We start from the raw sequence: 17,673 nt of genomic DNA on the forward strand, positions 1-17,673 counted from the left end.
CACTTACTGTGCGCCGAGCACTGTATTAAGCTCTTGGGAGAATACAGCACAACAATATAACAGATACATTCCCTGCCCACAGTGAGCTTACAGTCTAGAAGGGGAGGTGATGCAAAAAGAGGGGCTTAGACAGGGAAGTGAGAGCTTTACTGGAGAAGGGTTCTTGGTGGAGATTTGAATGTTAGTAGTGGTTTGAAGGAGGGGAGAGTGGTGATCAGTCAGATTTGAAGGCAGAGGGTGGGTTTCTTTGTTTGCTTTTTTATGGTATTGTTCTATATGCCAGGCACTTTGCTAAACTCTAGGGTAGACACAAGCTAATCAGACTGAACACCCTCCATGTCCCATCCAGGCCTCACAGCCTTAATCCCCATTTTCCAGGTGAGGTAAATGAGGCACAGAGAGGTGAAGTGACTTGCCCAAGGTCACACATTCGACTGGAGCTGGGATTAGAACCCAGGTACTTCTGACTCCAAGGCCCGTGCTCTATCCAGTAGACCACACTGCTTCAATTCTGGTTAGAGGAAAGAGATGGGCCAAGGGTTGATGGCAGGACAGATGAGCGGGAGGCATAGTGAGTAGTAGGTTGGTACAGAGGAGCAAAGTGTGTGGCTTTAGTCGGAGATCACTGAGATAAAATAGGAGGGGATGAGCTGATTGTTTTTAGAGCCAAGGGTAAGGAGTTTCTGTCTGGTGCAGAGATGGATGGGCAACATTTGGAGGTTTTTAGAGAAAGGGGACACATGGATTGAGTTGTTGTATACTCTCTCATACTGTACAATGGAGTACTTTACTATATTTTATAGTACCATAGTATATTCATTCAATCATATTTATATCATATATATAGTATATATACTATATATGGTATTATATTTTATATAGAAGCAGCGTGGCTCAGTGGAAAGAGCACGGGCTTTGGAGTCAGAGGTCAGGGGTTCAAATCCCGGCTCTGCCAATTGTCAGCTGTGTGACTTTGGGCAAGTCACTTCACTTCTCTGTGCCTCAGTTCCCTCATCTGGAAAATGGGGATTAAGACTGTGAGCCCCCTGTGGGACAACCTGATCACCTTGTAACCTCCCCAGCGCTTAGAACAGTGCTTTGCACATAGTAAGCGCTTAATAAATGCCATCATTATATTTTATAGTAAAGGGGTCAGTAACGAAGTATGGACTGGAGAGAAAAGAGGCAGGTGGGTCAGTGAGGAGGCTGATGCAGTATTCAAAGCAGGATATAAATGTTTGGATCAGGCTGATAGTGTGGTGTACTGGAAGAGACAGATTATAGAGATGTTTCAAGGTAGGACCGACAGGATTTAGTGACAGACAATATGCAGGGTTGAATGAGACAGATGTGTTGATGTGCTCTAATGTCTGAAGTTATGGGATTTTGAGGAAAGAGCACGGGCTTGGGAGTCAGAGTCATTGGTTCTAATCCCAGCTCTGCCACTTGTCAGCTGTGTGACCTTGGGCAAGTCACTTAACTTCTCTGTGCCTCGGCTACCTCATGTGTAAAATGGGGATGAAGACTGTGAGTCCCACATGGGACAACCTGATTACCTTGTATGTACCCCAGTGCTTGGCACATAGTAAGTGCTTAACAAATACCAACATCATTATTATTATTATTATGGAGGCCAGTGATATTGCCTACAGTTGTGGAAATTTCTGGGGAGAACAGAGTTTGGGTGGGAAGATAAAGAGTTCTGTTTTGGGCCTATTAACCTTAAGATGCTAGTGGGACATACAAGTGGAGATGTCCTGAAGGCAGGTGGAAATGTGAGGCTGTTTTGACTCTCCCAAGCACTTAGTACACTGCTCTGCACAGTAAGCGCTCAATAAATATAACTGATTGACTGGACAGCAGAAAAGGAGTGAGATAGATTTGGGAATCATCCATGTAGAGATGGTAGTTGTAACTGTGGGAGTGAATGAGTTCTCCAAGGGAGCAGGTGTAGACAGAGACTAGAAGGGGACCCAGAACTGAGCCCAGAGGGACTCTCGCAGCTAGAGGGAGGGAAGCAGAAGAGGAGCTGATGAAAGGCACCAAGAAGTGGCACTCAGAGAAAAGGAGAGTCAGGAGAGAAGAGTGTCAGTGAAGACAAGATTAGATAGTGTTTCCAGGAGAAAGGGGTGGTCCAAAAGGTGGGGTCAAAGGAAGCTGAGAAGGATTAGGATGGAGTAGAAGCTGTTGGATTTGGCAAGAAGAAGGTCATTGGTGATCCTAGAGAGGGCAGTTTCTGTGGAGGTGAAGGGGCAGAAGACAGTCATTGAGTATGTTCCTACATTAAAAAGTTCCAGTGAAAGCCTGAAAAGTGACATATTCCCATCAAGCCATCATGGAACATCAGGTTTTGCCATTAGTGTTGGCCCAGGAAATTAGCCAAAGATTATCCCTTTTCACCCTGAAAGCTGGCCTCCCTCAGGTGATCCGATCGAGGAGTGCTGGGCTCATCCTTATGGATTCTGCCACCTAGACTTCTAGCTCTCAATCAATCAATAGTATTTATTGAGTGCTTACTATGTGAAGACCACTGTTCTAAGTACTTGGGAGAGTACAACAGAATTAGCAGACACATTCCCTGCCCATGACAAGCTTACAGTCTAAAGCTCACTTCATTCATTAGAGGTGTCACTGCCACCCAGGATTGGCATTTAACTTACATACAATCAGCAAACACACAAGAACCGATTAAAGGGCTGTGATCTTTGACTTATTTGGTGAACCATATATGTATGGTATTTGATAAGCCTTACTAGGGGCCAGACACTATCATCCCAACTCCCTCCTGTCCCACTTCAAACTCCTTGGGTGAGTTGTCTAGTCCTGTCTCAAGTTGCTCTCCTCCAATTCTTCCCTTGACTCCCTCCAATCAGGCTTCTGTTCCCTTCACTCCACAGAAACCGCCTTCTCAATGGTCACCAATGATTTCTTCCCTGCCAAATCCACATGCCTCTACTCCAAATCTCTCCTTGACCCCCTCCAATCTGGCTTCTGTTCCTTTCACTCCACAGAAACCACCCTCTCAAAGGTCACCAATGATTTCTTCCCTGCCAAATCCAACTGCCTCTACTCTAAATCTCTCCTTGATCCCCTCCAATCTAGCTTCCGTTCCCTTCATTCCACAGAAACCGCCCTCTCAAAGGTCACCAAGGATTTCCTCCTTGCCACATCCAACTGCTTCTACTCCACCCTAACCCTCCTTGACCCCTCAGCTACCTTCAACACTGTTGACCACCCCCTTCTCCTGGAAACATTATCCACCCTTGGTTTCACTGAGGCTGTCCTCTCCGGGTTCTCCTCCTATCTCTCTGGCCATTCATTTTCAGTCTCTTTCATGGGTTCCTCCCCTACCACCCAGCCCCTAACTGGGGGTGTAACTCAAGGTTCAGTTCTGGGTCCCCTTCTATTCTCCATCTACACACACTGCCTTGAAGAATCCAGTCGTTCCCGATGGCTTCAACTATCACCTCTGTGCAGATGATTCCCAAATCTACCTCTCCAGCCATGACCTCTTTCCCTCTCTGCAGACTCACATTTCCTCCTGCCTTCAAAACATCTCTACTTTGATGTCCCTTCATTACCTCAAACTTAACATGTCTAAAACTTTGGAAGTCAGAGGACCTGGGTTTTAATCTCAGTTCCTCCAGTTGTCTGCTGTGTGACTTTGGGGAAATTACTTCACTTACCTCCTCTGTAAAATGGGGATTAAGAATATGAGCCCTATGTGGGATAGGGACTGTGTCCATCCGGATTATGTTGTATCTAGCCCAGTGCTTAGAACAATGTCTTGCACATAGTATGCACTTATCAAATACTATTTTTAAATGTTACTATTCTATTTATTTTCTTAATGATGTGCATCTAGCTTTATTTCTATTTATTCTGATGACTTGACACCTGTCCATATGTTTTGTTTTGTTGTCCATCTCCCCCTTCTAGACTGTGAGCCCGTTGTTGGGTAGGGACCGTCTCCCTATGTTGCCAACTTGTACTTCCCAAGTGCTTAGTACAGTGCTCTGCACCCAGTAAGCACTCAATAAATAAGATTGAATGAATGAATAGGAAAAGATGATGATGTCATCAGGAGAGAGCAGAGGTGAAAGAGATGGATAAGGGAAAATCATAGTAAATCATCATCATCATCAATCATATTTATTGAGCGCTTACTATGTGCAGAGCACTGTACTAAGCGCTTGGGAAGTACATGGAGGGAGAGAAGGAAGAAAGAGGAGGAAAGGAGAAGGACAGGTACAGGAGGGGGAGACAACAAAACTTGAAGACTAGAAAAAGACAGCTCCAGGAAGAGGGCTCTCCAAAACACACGTACACACTCAGAGCCTGCTTCAGCCTCAACCACAAGATCTGGAGCTCAAATAAGATCAGGTTTTGCCCAAATGAATCAAGGGGGCGGAGCTGAGTTGACTAAAAATGACTAATTCTGGTGCTTTTGGTTAAGAAATACTTCATGGCTGTGACCCTGAGAAATGGGGTAAGGGTAGATGAAAATTTTCAGGCTGAACGGTTTTTTGAATTCCCTTGAGACTGGTTAAGGCCTCTGATGTTTGGCTCAGGGAAGAGCAAAGACTCAAGCACAAACAGCAATTCCCTGCCCACCCCCGGATTTAAAAGGCTGCAGTTGATCTGCTTTCCATTGATATTTGATTAGGGTCCACAGCAGGAGTGAGCTGCTGGAGATAAATGCTGTATGATCCACTCACGATAAAGACCACATACTTTGCTCCAAAGAGAGTCAGAAACAGAGGATTTCCTGATTCAGTGACCCTGAATTTATAACACTATAGCTAAGTAACTTCAATAACTTTAAAACTTCTTCTTCCTGCAGAGAGGAGCACTATTTTACAGATGATAAAACTGAGCTCTGAGAGATTAAATGATGTGCTGAAGGTCAAACAGTCAGTGACAAGGCTAGGGATAAAGCCTGGGTCTTCTGAGTCCTTCATAATTGTATATCATAACTCACTTAGGCTAGAAAGGTGATGGCCAAAGGAGTGGGGAGAAAGCCCCCAAACCTAATCTGGTTAATTCAGTTACCCACCTAGGCCTGCTGCATTAACAATAATAATAATAATAATAATAATAATAATAATAATAATAATAACATTTATCAAGCACTTACTATGTGGAAAAGCACTGTTCTAAGTGCTGGGGAGGTTACAAGGTGATCAGGTTGTCCCACATGGGGCTCACAGTCTTAATCCCCATTTTACAGTTGAGGTAACTGAGGCCCAATGAAGTTAAGTGACTTGCCCAAAGTCACACAGCTGACAATTGGCAGAGTCGGGATTTCAACCCATGACCTCTGACTACAAAGCCCGTGCTCTTTCCACTAAGCCATGCTGCTTCTCATTATTATAAAGACAGTTACAAATTTATACCCATTGTACTAACACCTGCCCTCAGCATTTATGCATATCTGTCTAGAAAGTTGCACATTCAATTATTTATTTGAAATTATTTTGGTATTTCATTCTGGCAAATTCATTCTACCTTCTGGTTTTTGCTCTTCCTTCTGTAGCCACTAGTTGTGAGTTATTTTATCCGTCTGTCTCGCCTAACTGTGGGCAGAGGACACTGGGTTTGATTCTGTTATACCCTCTCAAGCCCTTAACATTTTGCTTTGCACTCAGTTGGTACTAAGGCACACACAGTAGATGCTCAAATGCTACAGATTATTAAACACCCTTGGTGAATTTCCAAAACGTTTCCAGTCCAACCTTCCCAAAAGCTTCTTTGGCTCAGGGCAAGAGGTCCTAGGAGAGCTTGAAGCAGTACAGTCTGTCAGTCAATAGTATTTATTGAGCATTTACTTTGTGCAGAACACTTTATTAAGCTCTTGGAAGTGTAGAATATAATAAATGGACACATTCCCTGCCCACAACAAGCTTCATGGCTTCTTTGTCACCAAGTCTTCTTCCCTGCCCTACTCAAACAAAAGAGAGCTAATAGTAATGATAATAATATCATCTGTGGTATTTGTTAGGTACTTACCACGTGCCAGACATTATATTAAGCACCGGTAGATACAAGGTAATCAGGCTGGACACAGTCCCTGCCCCACGTAGGGCTCACAGTTTTAATCCCCATTTTACTGAGGGGGTATCTGAGAAGTGAAGTCATTGCCCAAAGTCTCATAGCAGACAAATGCTGACTCCCAGTGTTTTAGACATCCTTTAACAAAAGTTTGAGGTGACAGAAGGACATCCAAATAGAGTAGGGACATCCATGCCAGCCCACTCAAAAGAGAGCTAATAGTAATAACAATAGTAATAATAATAATAATGGTACTTGCTAGGTACTTACTATGTTCCAGACACTGCACTAAGCACTGGGGAAGATACAAAGTAATCAGGTTAGATACAGTCCCTGCCCCACACTATTCTATTTATTTTATTTTGTTAATGATGTGCATCTAGCTTTACTTCTATTTATTCTGGTGACTTGATACCTGTTCACACGTTTTGTTTTGTTGTCTGTCTCCCCCTTCTAGACTGTGAGCCCGTTGTTGGGTAGGGACCATCTCTATCTGTTGCCAACTTGTACTTTCCAAGCACTTACTACAGTGCTCTGCACACAGTAAGTGCTCAATAAATACAATTGAATAAATGAATGAATAGGGCTCACAGTCTTAATCTCCATTTTACAGGTAACCGAGGTCCAGAAAAGCTAAGTGATTCATCTAAGGTCACAGAGGAGGTACATGGTAGAGCTGGAATTAGAACCCAGGTCCTCTATCTCATGGTCTTTCCACTAGACAAATCTGCCTTTAAATGGTCTTGCTCTTTCCTTACCTCCTCTTCATCCCAAACTTCCCTGATCAACTTCAAAGTATTTTGGTGACATATTCTAACCATCCTCACCACTGTGTGATATTTGTTAAGCATTTACTATGCGCTACCCACTCTACAAAGCACTGGGGTGAATACAAGCAAATCGGGTTGGACACAGTCCTTGTCCCATGTGGGGCTCACAATTTCAATCCTCATTTTACAGACGAGGTAACTGAGGCCCAGAGAAGTGAAGTGACTTGCCCAAGTTTACGCAGCAAAGTGGCAGAGCCAGAATTAGAACACACGACATTCTGCCTCCAAAGCCCATGCTCTATTCACTACACTATATATGTGTCTCTACTTCTTCTTTGGTCCCAGTCTCCTGCCTCTCATCAGTTAACTTGTATCTACCCCAGCACTTAGTACAGTGCCTGGCACGTAGTAAGTGCTTAACAAATACCACAATTATTATTAATAATAATAATATCAGAGCAACCAGAATATGTGTCCTTCCATGGCACTGATTGCCCCAAAGTAAAATCACCATCTCTCCTCCCATGTACACACCACCACCCCACTCAGGGTGTTTTTAGGTAATCTAATAATACAATTGTTTTTAAATGCTTATTCCTAATAATAATAATAATAATGGCATTTATTAAGTGCTTACTATGTGCAGTGCTTTCACTGTTCTAAGCGCTAGGGAGGTTACAAGGTGATCAGGTTGTATCACGTGGGGCTCACAGTCTTAATCTCCATTTTACAGATGAGGTAACTGAGGCGCAGAGAAGTTAAGTGACTTGCCCAAAGTCACCCAGCTGACAATTAGGAGAACGGGGATTTGAACCCATGGCCTCTGACTCCAAAGCCCGTGCTCTTTCCACTGAGCCATGCTGCTTCACATTCCTACTATCAGTAATAGTACTAATTACTACTAATTAGTAATCCTACTAATAGTAATACTACTATACCTAGTATATTACTAGATCTGAAGGTCCACAAAAACAGAAATTGCATCTGCCAACTCAACTGTACTCTTCCAAGTGCTTAGTATAGTACTTGGCACAAAGTAAGCGCTCAATAAATACTATTACTTTTCAACTACTTTGAACTGAAGACAAGGGCCTCCCTGCCAGATTTCAAAAAAGCCAGTCACTGCTTTTCCTTATTCCTTTTCCCTCAATCATCAGTAAGCAGCATGGTTTAATCAATCAATCAATCAATCGTATTTATTGAGCGCTTACTATGTGCAGAGCACTGTACTAAGCGCTTGGGAAGTACAAATTGGCAACACATAGAGACAGTCCCTACCCAACAGTGGGCTCACAGTCTAAAAGGGGGAGACAGAGAACAGAACCAAACATACCAACAAAATAAAATAAATAGGAAAGAAATGTACGAGTAAAATAAATAAATAAATAAATAAATAGAGTAATAAATATGTACAACCATATATACATATTTACAGGTGCTGTGGGGAAGGGAAGGAGGTAAGATGGGGGGATGGAGAGGGGGACGAGGGGGAGAGGAAGGAAGGGGCTCAGTCTGGGAAGGCCTCCTGGAGGAGGTGAGCTCTCAGCAGGGCCTTGAAGGGAGGAAGAGAGCTAGCTTGGCGGATGGGCAGAGGGAGGGCATTCCAGGCCCGGGGGATGACGTGGGCCGGGGGTCGATGGCGGGACAGGCGAGAACGAGGTACAGGGAGGAGATTAGCGGTGGAGGAGCGGAGGTTGCGGGCTGGGCAGTAGAAGGAGAGAAGGGAGGTGAGGTAGGAGGGGGCGAGGTGAAGGAGAGCCTTGAAGCCCAGGGTGAGGAGTTTCTGCCTGATGCGCAGATTGATTGGTAGCCTCTGGAGATTTTTGGGGAGGGGAGTAATATGCCCAGAGCGTTTCTGGACAAAGATAATCCGGGCAGCAGCATGAAGTATGGATTGAAGTGGAGAGAGACACGAGGATGGGAGATCAGAGAGAAGGCTGGTGCAGTAGTCCAGACGGGATAGGATGAGAGCTTGAATGAGCAGGGTAGCAGTTTGGATGGAGAGGAAAGGGCGGATCTTGGCAATGTTGCGGAGCTGAGACCGGCAGGTTTTGGTGACGGCTTGGATGTGAGGGGTGAATGAGAGAGCGGAGTCGAGGATGACACCAAGGTTGCGGGCTTGGGAGACGGGAAGGATGGTAGTGCCGTCAACAGAGATGGGAAAGTCAGGGAGAGGACAAGGTTTGGGAGGGAAGACAAGGAGCTCAGTCTTCGACATGTTGAGCTTTAGGTGGCGGGCGGACATCCAGATGGAGATGTCCTGAAGGCAGGAGGAGATGCGAGCCTGGAGGGAGGGGAAGAGAGCAGGGGCAGAGATGGAGATCTGGGTGTCATCAGCGTAGAGATGATAGTTGAAGCCGTGGGAGCGAATGAGGTCACCAAGGGAGTGAGTGTATATTGAGAACAGAAGGGGACCAAGCACTGAACCTTGGGGAACCCCCACAGTAAGAGGATGGGAGGGGGGAGGAGGAGCCTGCAAAAGAGACTGAGAAAGAACGACCGGAGAGATAAGAGGAGAACCAGGAGAGGACGGAGTCTGTGAAGCCAAGGTCAGATAGCGTGTTGAGGAGAAGGGGGTGGTCCACAGTGTCAAAGGCAGCTGAGAGGTCGAGGAGGATTAGGACAGAATATGAGCCGTTGGATTTGGCAAGCAGGAGGTTTAATAGGAAACAGCATGACTCAGTGGAAAGAGCCCGGGCTTGGGAGTCAGAGGTCATGGGTTCTAATCCCTGATCCACCACTTGTCTGCTGTGTGACTTTGGGCAAGTCACTTAACTTCTCTGTGCCTCAGTTACCTCATCTGTAAAATGGGGATTGAAACTGTGAGCCCCACATGGGACAACCTGATCACCTTGTATCTACCTCAGCACTTAAACAGTGCTTGGCACATAGTAAGCGCTTAATAAATACCATTATTATTATCATCTATCCTCGGACTTTTAAATTCTGGTGACTGAGAACTTTGATTATAATGGAAAAATAGAAATATATTTTTTTTTAATCACTGTGGACACTGAGCCCAACTAGAAAGATCATTTGGTCGGCTAGCGTGGGAATCGGGCTCACTTCTCCCTGTGCTGGCTTTCCATGAGCTGTTTTCAAACAAAGCGTGCCATGAATCCTATCTTCTCTTTCTCATATGCTCAAAGTAAAAGCTACAGTGCTAGCCTTGGATGCTCCCTTTGTGAATTTGTGTCTGGGTTTATCATATTCCCTTCAGGGAATTTTGATACAGTATAGCCCCCTCTCAATTATCTTTGGCACAAGAGAGAAGACGGAAAAATAGAAGTCCACAAATTCTCCTCAAGCCTTGCTTGAAGAAAACTACAGACAGACAGCCTGCCCTAATGAAATGAACATGGGCTTGAGAGTCAGGGGACCTGGGTTTTAGTTCCAGCACTGCCACTTGCCTGCTGTGTGACCTTGGGCAAGTCACCTATCTTCTCTGTGCCTCAGTTTTCTCCTCCACACCTATTCTTCCATTCCTTAAGACTAGGCATGGTGTAATAATAAAAATAATAATGATGGCATTTGTTAAGTGTTTACTATGTGCAGAGCACTGTTCTAAGCGCTGAAGAGGATACAAGATGATCAGGTTGTCCCATGGGGGGCTCACAGTCTTAATCCTCATTTTACAGATGAGGGAACTGAGGCACAGAGAAGTGAAGTGACTTGCCCAAAGTCACACAGCTGACAATTGGCGGAGCCAGGATTTGAACCCATGACCTCTGACTCCCAAGCCCGGGCTCTTACCACTGAGCCACACTGCACGGGCGTGGGAGTCGGAAGATCATGGGATCTAATCCCGGCTCCGCCACTTGTCTGCTCTGTGACACTGGGCAAGTCACTTCATTTCTCTGTGCCTCAGTTACCTCATCTATAAAATGGGGATTGAACTGTAAGCCCCATGTGGGACAGGGACTGTGCCCAACCAAATTTGCTTTTATCCATCCCAGCCCTTAGTAAAGTACCTGGCATGTAGTAGTTTTACTACTACTAAAACTGTAGTTTTAGACTGTGAGCCCAATGTTGGGTAGGGACTGTCTCTATATGTTGCCAATTTGTACTTCCCAAGCGCTTAGTACAGTGCTCTGCACATAGTAAGCGCTCAATAAATACGATTGATGATGATGTAGTAAGCATTTAAATACCATTATTTAATATTATTATTATTATCTGGGACAGGAACTGTGTCCAACCTCTAGACTGTGATCTCCTTGTGGGCAGGGAATATGTCCACCAACTCTGTTCTACGTACTCTCCTAAGCATTTAGTATAGTGCTCTGCCCACCATAAGCATTCAGTAAATAGCCCCTCTAGGCTGTGGACCCCCGGCCCATGTCCTACCCCTAGCCTGGAATGCCCCGCCTCCACACATCTGCCAAACTAACTCTCTTCCTCCCTTCAAAGCCCTACTGAGAGCTCACCTCCTCCAGGAGGCCTTCCCAGACCGAGCCTCCCCTTCTCCTCTGCTCCTTCTCCCCTCCCCCTCCCCACAGCACTTGTGCATTTTTGTACAAATTTATTACTGTATTTATTTTATTAATGATGTGTACACAGCTATAATTATATTTATTCTGATGGTATTGACACCCGTCTACTTGTTTTGTTGTCTGTCTCCCCCTTCTAGGCTGTGAGCCCCTTGTTGGGTAGGGATCGTCTCTATATGTTGCCGATTTGTACTTCTCAAGAGCTTAGTGCAGTGCTCTGCACACAGTAAGCGCTCAATAAATACGATTGAAAGAATGAATGAATGTGAGCTCACTGTGGGGAGGAGATGTGTCTGTTCACTGTTGTTTTGTAATCTCCCAAGTGCTTAGTACAGTGCTTTGTACACAGTAAGCGCTCAATAAATATGACTGAACAAACATTGATTGATTGACTTGATTATCTTGTATGTATCCCAGTGTTCAATACAGTGATCGGCACATAGCAAGCCCAGAACAAATACTACAATTATTATTAGTAGTAGTAGCTAATGAGTAGTCAAGACAAGCTACTGATTGTAGTTTCTCTACAATCAATCATATTTATTGAGCGCTTACTGTGTGCAGAGCACTGCAGTAAGCTCTTGGGAAGTACAAGTTGGCAACATATAGAGACAGTCCCTACCCAACAGTGGGCTCACAGTCTAAAAGACCGTGCTAACAATCTTTAGCTAACAATTGTTAGCTAAAGGTGCTAACAATCCTAACTGTTGGCACCTCCACCATAAGGTAAGAAGGAGGCCAGCCTTAGGAATAGTTTGTGGAGCACGGAAAAGGTGGAGGATGAAGGAATCTGGATAATCTGTGAGCTGAGCAACAGAGTTGACTGCAGTTGACAGACAAAAAAACCGTCAAATTGAACAGGTCTGTTCAATTTGTTCTTTCCGCTAAATAAATGATTTTTAACTGAGGCCTTGTGGAAGAAGCATGGGAGTCAAAAGGTCCACTTTCTAGTCCTGGGTCTACCACTTTTCAGCTGTGGTATTTGTTAAGTGCTTACTATGTGCCAGGCACTGGACTAAGCACTGGGGTGGATACAAGGCAAATTGGGTTGGACACAGTCTCTGTTCCATGAAGGGCTCACAGTCTTCACTGTACAGATGAGGTAACTGAGGCACAGAAGAATAGTGATATTTCTGATCAGATTATCTTGTATCTACCCCAGTCCTTGGTACAAAGTACTTAAAATAAACACCTTAATTATTATTGATACAGTTGCACGTAAAAACATAATAAAATAATCAGAGGTCATAAAAAACCGTAATGTTTATTGTTACATTGTACTCTCCCAAGCACTTAGTATAGTGCTTTGCACAGACTAAGCTCTCAATACAGACAAATGCGCTTATCGTCCCATGAGCTCAAAGCATTTGCCCAATGTGAAGCTCAAAAAGGTTAAATGTTTTACCCAAGGTTCCAAAGAAAACCTATAGCACAGTTAAGCTATAGCTACAGCACCATATTCACATATCTCAAGTCCTCCGTCTAGTTTTTAATCCCAGTCTTCAGTTAGCATGAGCCTACTGGAACAGGGTCCGGGAGAAACCAGGCCAGCCCCAAAGAATTCAGAATAGAGAAGCAGTGTGGCTCAGTGGAAAGAGCACGGGCTTGGGAGTCAGAGGTCACGGGTTCAAATCCCAGCTCCACCAATTGTCAGCTGTGTGACTTTGGGCAAATTACTTAACTTCTCTGGCCTCAATGACCTCACCTGTAAAATGGGGATTAAGACTGTGAGCCCCACGTGGGATAACCTGATCACCTTGTATCCCCAGTGCCTAGAGTAGGGCTTTGCACACAGTAAGCACTTAAGTGCTATTAAAAAAAAAGAATGAAGGGAAGCAGAAATTTTCATGAAAACTGAATCTACCATCATAGCTTTTGTTTTGTTGTCTGTCTCCCCATTCTAGACTGTTGGCGCATTGTTGGGTAGGGACCATCTCTAGATGTTGCCAACTTGTACTTCCCAAGTGCTTAGTATAGTGCTCTGCACACAGTAAGCGCTCAATACGATTGAGTGAAATGAATGAATGCTGATAAATTGCAGGCTGGTATTCATTCAAATTTATTGAGCGCTTCCTGTGCGCAAAGTACTGTATTAAGCACTTGGAAGAAAATGTTTTCAGGTTGAATTAGGCTTTACAAGTAAAGAAGGAAAAAAGTGAGCAGGAGGAAGTTCAAAAGGTTTTTCTGCAGGGCACCTTCAAATGTGAGCCCAATCAGTGAGCCCACTGTTGGGTAGGGACTGTATCTACATGTTGCCAACTTGTACTTCCCAAGCGCTTAGTACAGTGCTCTGCACACAGTAAGCGCTCAATAAATATGATTGATTGATTGATTGATTTGAGTTCAGAACAATCAGTAAATCAGTCAATGGCCTGGGAGTCAAGAAGGACCTGGGATTAGAACCACTTGTCAGCAGTGTGACCTTGGGCAAGTCACTTTACTTTTCTGGCCTTCAGTTCCCTCATCTGTAAAATGGGAATTAAGATTGGGAGTCTCATGTGGGATGCTGAGAAGCAGAGTGGCATAGTGGAAAGAGCATAGGCTTGGGAGTCAGAGGTCATGGGTTCTAATCCCAGCTCCGCCAATTGTCATCTGTGGGACTCTGGGCAAGTCACTTAACTTCTCTGAGCCTAAGTTACCTCATCATCTGTAAAATGGGGATGAAGACTGTGAGCCCCATGTGAGACAATCTGATTACTTTGTATCCTCCCCAGCGCTTAGAACAGTGCTTTGCACGTAGTAAGCTCTTAACAAATGCCATTATTATCATTATATAAACTGTGTACAATCTGGTTTACCCCAGTGCTTAGTATAGTACATAGTACGTGCTTAACAAATACTACAATTAAAGTGCTTAAGGGGTGCAGACCAAAGAGCTTAAGCAATGGAGAAGATACAGCAAATAGGATGGGGAATTGAGAGGTGAGTTGAGAGAGGCCTCTTTGAGGAGATGTGATCTTAGAAGGGCTTTGAAGATGGGGAGTGTTGTGGTTTGATAGATATGAAGAGGGAAGGAATTCCAGGCCAGAGGGAGGATGTGGGCAAAGCATCAGTAGAAAGGCAGACAAGATCGAAGTACAGTTAAATGCCTCAAACATGCTTGGTGTGCACCACACATACACACTTCTAAGCTCCCAATTCATAACTGGTTAGGGCTAAAGTAATTTTTTTTACTGTCATCAAGCTAGAGTAGTTCTTTAGGGAAGAGCTACAGTTTTTTTTTACCTCCTCAAAATCACATTGCTCAGAGAGATGGTAGGATTTTGGAAGATTCAACTGGACAAACCCATTGGTTTGCTGGCAGCTACTGTGTGTTCTGTTGCTTCCTTTTCACCTATCCTTCACTCTGTGGGGCAGAAAAAGACCGAAAGTTCGTTGTGGGCAGGGAATGTGTCTATTGTAACAGTATACTTGTTTCCAAGTATTTAGTACAGTGCTCTGCAGACGGTAAACTCTCAATCAATAAGAGCGAATGAATGAATGAAAACCAATCTGGTAAAACTTCCGGCTTAGGCATGTAGGGTCAAAGTTGGCTTAATCGTTTCAGTCCTCCTGATGGAAAAATCTACAATTTCTAGGTCAAACTAACCTCCTGGGATGGAAACGATTCCTCCTGAGAGGAATCATCACCACCTTGCCCCCTCTTACCTCACCTCCCTTCTGTCCTTCTCCAGCCCAGCCCACACCCTCCGCTCCTCTGCCACCACTAACCTCCTCACTGGGCCTCGATCTCACCTGTTCCACCATCCACCCCTGGCCCACACCCTACCCTCCCTCCTCACATCCACCAATCTAGCTCTCTTTCTCCCCTTCAAAGCCCTACTGAAGGCTCATCTCCTCCAAGAGGCCTTCCCAGACTAAACCCACCTTTTCCTCAGCTCCCCCTCCCCTCCCTGTCCTCCCAATTTGCTCCCTTTGCTGTACCCCACCTCCCCACCCCAGAGCTCTTGTGTCTATTTGCACATATCTATAATTCTATTGATTTATATTGAGGCCTGTTTACTTGTTTTGATGTCTGTCTCTTCACTTCTAGACTGTAAGCCCGGTGTGGGCAGGGATTGTTTCTCTTTATTGCTTAATTGTATTTTCCAAGCACATAGGACAGTGCTCTGCACATAGTAAATTCTCAATAAATATGACTGAAGGAATGAATGGGAGCCCACTGTTGGGTAGGGACTGTCTCTATATGTTGCCAACTTGTACTTCCCAAGCGCTTAGCACAGTGCTCTGCACACAGTAAGTGCTCAATAAATACGATTGATTGATTGAATGAGTGAATGATTTGGCAGTATCGTGTCCTCTGGTGAAAAAGACATTATTGTAACTTGACCTGCTGATGTCGGAGAGGCCCACAGCTTGCTTCAGGTTGAGTTGGTCATTTCAGGGGTAGCCATGATTCCCCATGGCAGATCTGCCACTGCCTGCTGGGCTTGGTGGGTACTAGACTACAGATTAGTAGAAGATAAAAAGGGGTCAAGGTAGCAGGCAACACTCCCAGGATTTATTTTATTTCCAGTCAGTCAGATGTATTTAATGAGTGCTTACTGTATGCAGAGCACTGTACTAAGCACTTGGGAAACTAAAAAATAAAGACTCACTCCCTGACTACAACAAGCTTAGGGTCTAGTGGGGAAGACAGACTTTAATATAAATAAAGTGATGGATATGTACATAAGTGCTCTGGTGCTGGGAGAGGGGATGAATAAAGGAAGCAAGTCAGGGCGATGCAGAAGGGAGTGGGAGAAGAAGATTTTCACAAGCAGGGAGGGAAATGGCACCTCACTCAGGTCAGTGAGAACTCATTCTGCTGCTCTATCTCCAGACCCAAACTCGGGGTTCTCCAGCACAGGCAGAGTGACTCAGTGTAAAGAGCCCGGGCTTTGGAGTCAGAGGTCATGGGTTCAAATCCTGACTCTGCCAATTGTCAGCTGTGTGATTTTGGGCAAATTACTTCACTTCTCTATGCCTCAGTTACCTCGTCTGGAAAATGGGGATGAAGACTGTGAGCCCCCTTTGGGACAACCTGATCACCTTGTAACCTCCCCAGTGCTTAGAACGGTGCTCTGCACATTGTAAGTGCTTAATTAATGCCATCATTATTATTATTATTATTACACCCCCTCACTGCTCCTCACACACCAGGCAGAAGCATCTTCCTGCAGGCAAATTCTTTCAGAATCCTCCAGACACAAATTCTCCTCAAAACCTAAATAGGCATCAAAAGACAAAAGCAGGGGGGACCAGAAGGTCATAGAAAGATTAGAAGATCACAGGACCGGCAGGAGGAAAGAAAGAATTTCTCATTACAGTGATTCACGGCCCACTGCTTCATTTATTTTTGGCCCTGGGCATGTTTAATTGACATGGTTTGACCGACCAGACCCACCCTAAAGGCACCTGGTTCTGGGGGACCAAATTCGGACAATGAGTCCAAGGGACTCTGGCTTCATTCCCAGCCCCTCCACAACTTGGTGGGAGACCGTAACGGGAGACATTGCTTCACACAGCCTCCATCCCTCCACCGCGCAAATAGGGGTGGCATTGTGTTTGCCTGCTATCTCCTTCATGGGTTTGAGAGAAAAGGAATGGGATTATGAGCCCAGATCCACCCGTGAACTGAGTGTAATCTGTTGACAATTTGGAGGCCCTTTAACTCATTGAGGTTCCTCAGATTTAATTTGACACTTTCACCTTCATGTCTCCCTTTTTCTTCATCTGCCCTAATTCACCAAGTCAATTTCTACCGACCTGCAGGACCAGCAGTTAGAGCGAGGGTGTCAGTCCACCCTCAGTTCTGCTTCTGAGGTAACCTGGAGCCCCAGAAGTTAGAGGGACGGCAATGGCCCAATCTCAGCTCTGCTTCCAGGGCAACCTGAAGCCCCAGAAGCTACAGCGAGGGTGTCGGCTCACCCTCAGCTCTGCCCCTGAGTTGATATGTGCCTGGCTTGCGACTAGTCATTCATTCATTGAAACATATTTATTGAGCACTTACTGTGTGCAGAGCACTGTACTAAGCGCTTGGAAAGTACAAGTTGGCAACATATAGAGATGGTCCCTACCCAACAACGGGCTCACAGTCTAGAAGGGGGAGACAGACAACAAAACGAAACATACAGTGCTCTGCACACAGTAAGCTCTCAATAAATGATTGAATGAATGAACGCATACACCCCAGCTCTTAATTTGCAGTGTCTGGAACATATATATGTATGTATATATGTATATGTGTTTGTACATATTTATTACTCTATTTTACTTGTACATATTTATTCTATTTATTTTATTTTGTTAATATGTTTTGTTTTGTTGTCTGTCTCCCCCTTCTAGACTGTGAACCCGCTGCTGGGTAGGGACTGTCTCTC

Source organism: Tachyglossus aculeatus, chromosome 4, assembly GCF_015852505.1.
Source record: "Tachyglossus aculeatus isolate mTacAcu1 chromosome 4, mTacAcu1.pri, whole genome shotgun sequence".
Taxonomy (NCBI): domain Eukaryota; kingdom Metazoa; phylum Chordata; class Mammalia; order Monotremata; family Tachyglossidae; genus Tachyglossus; species Tachyglossus aculeatus.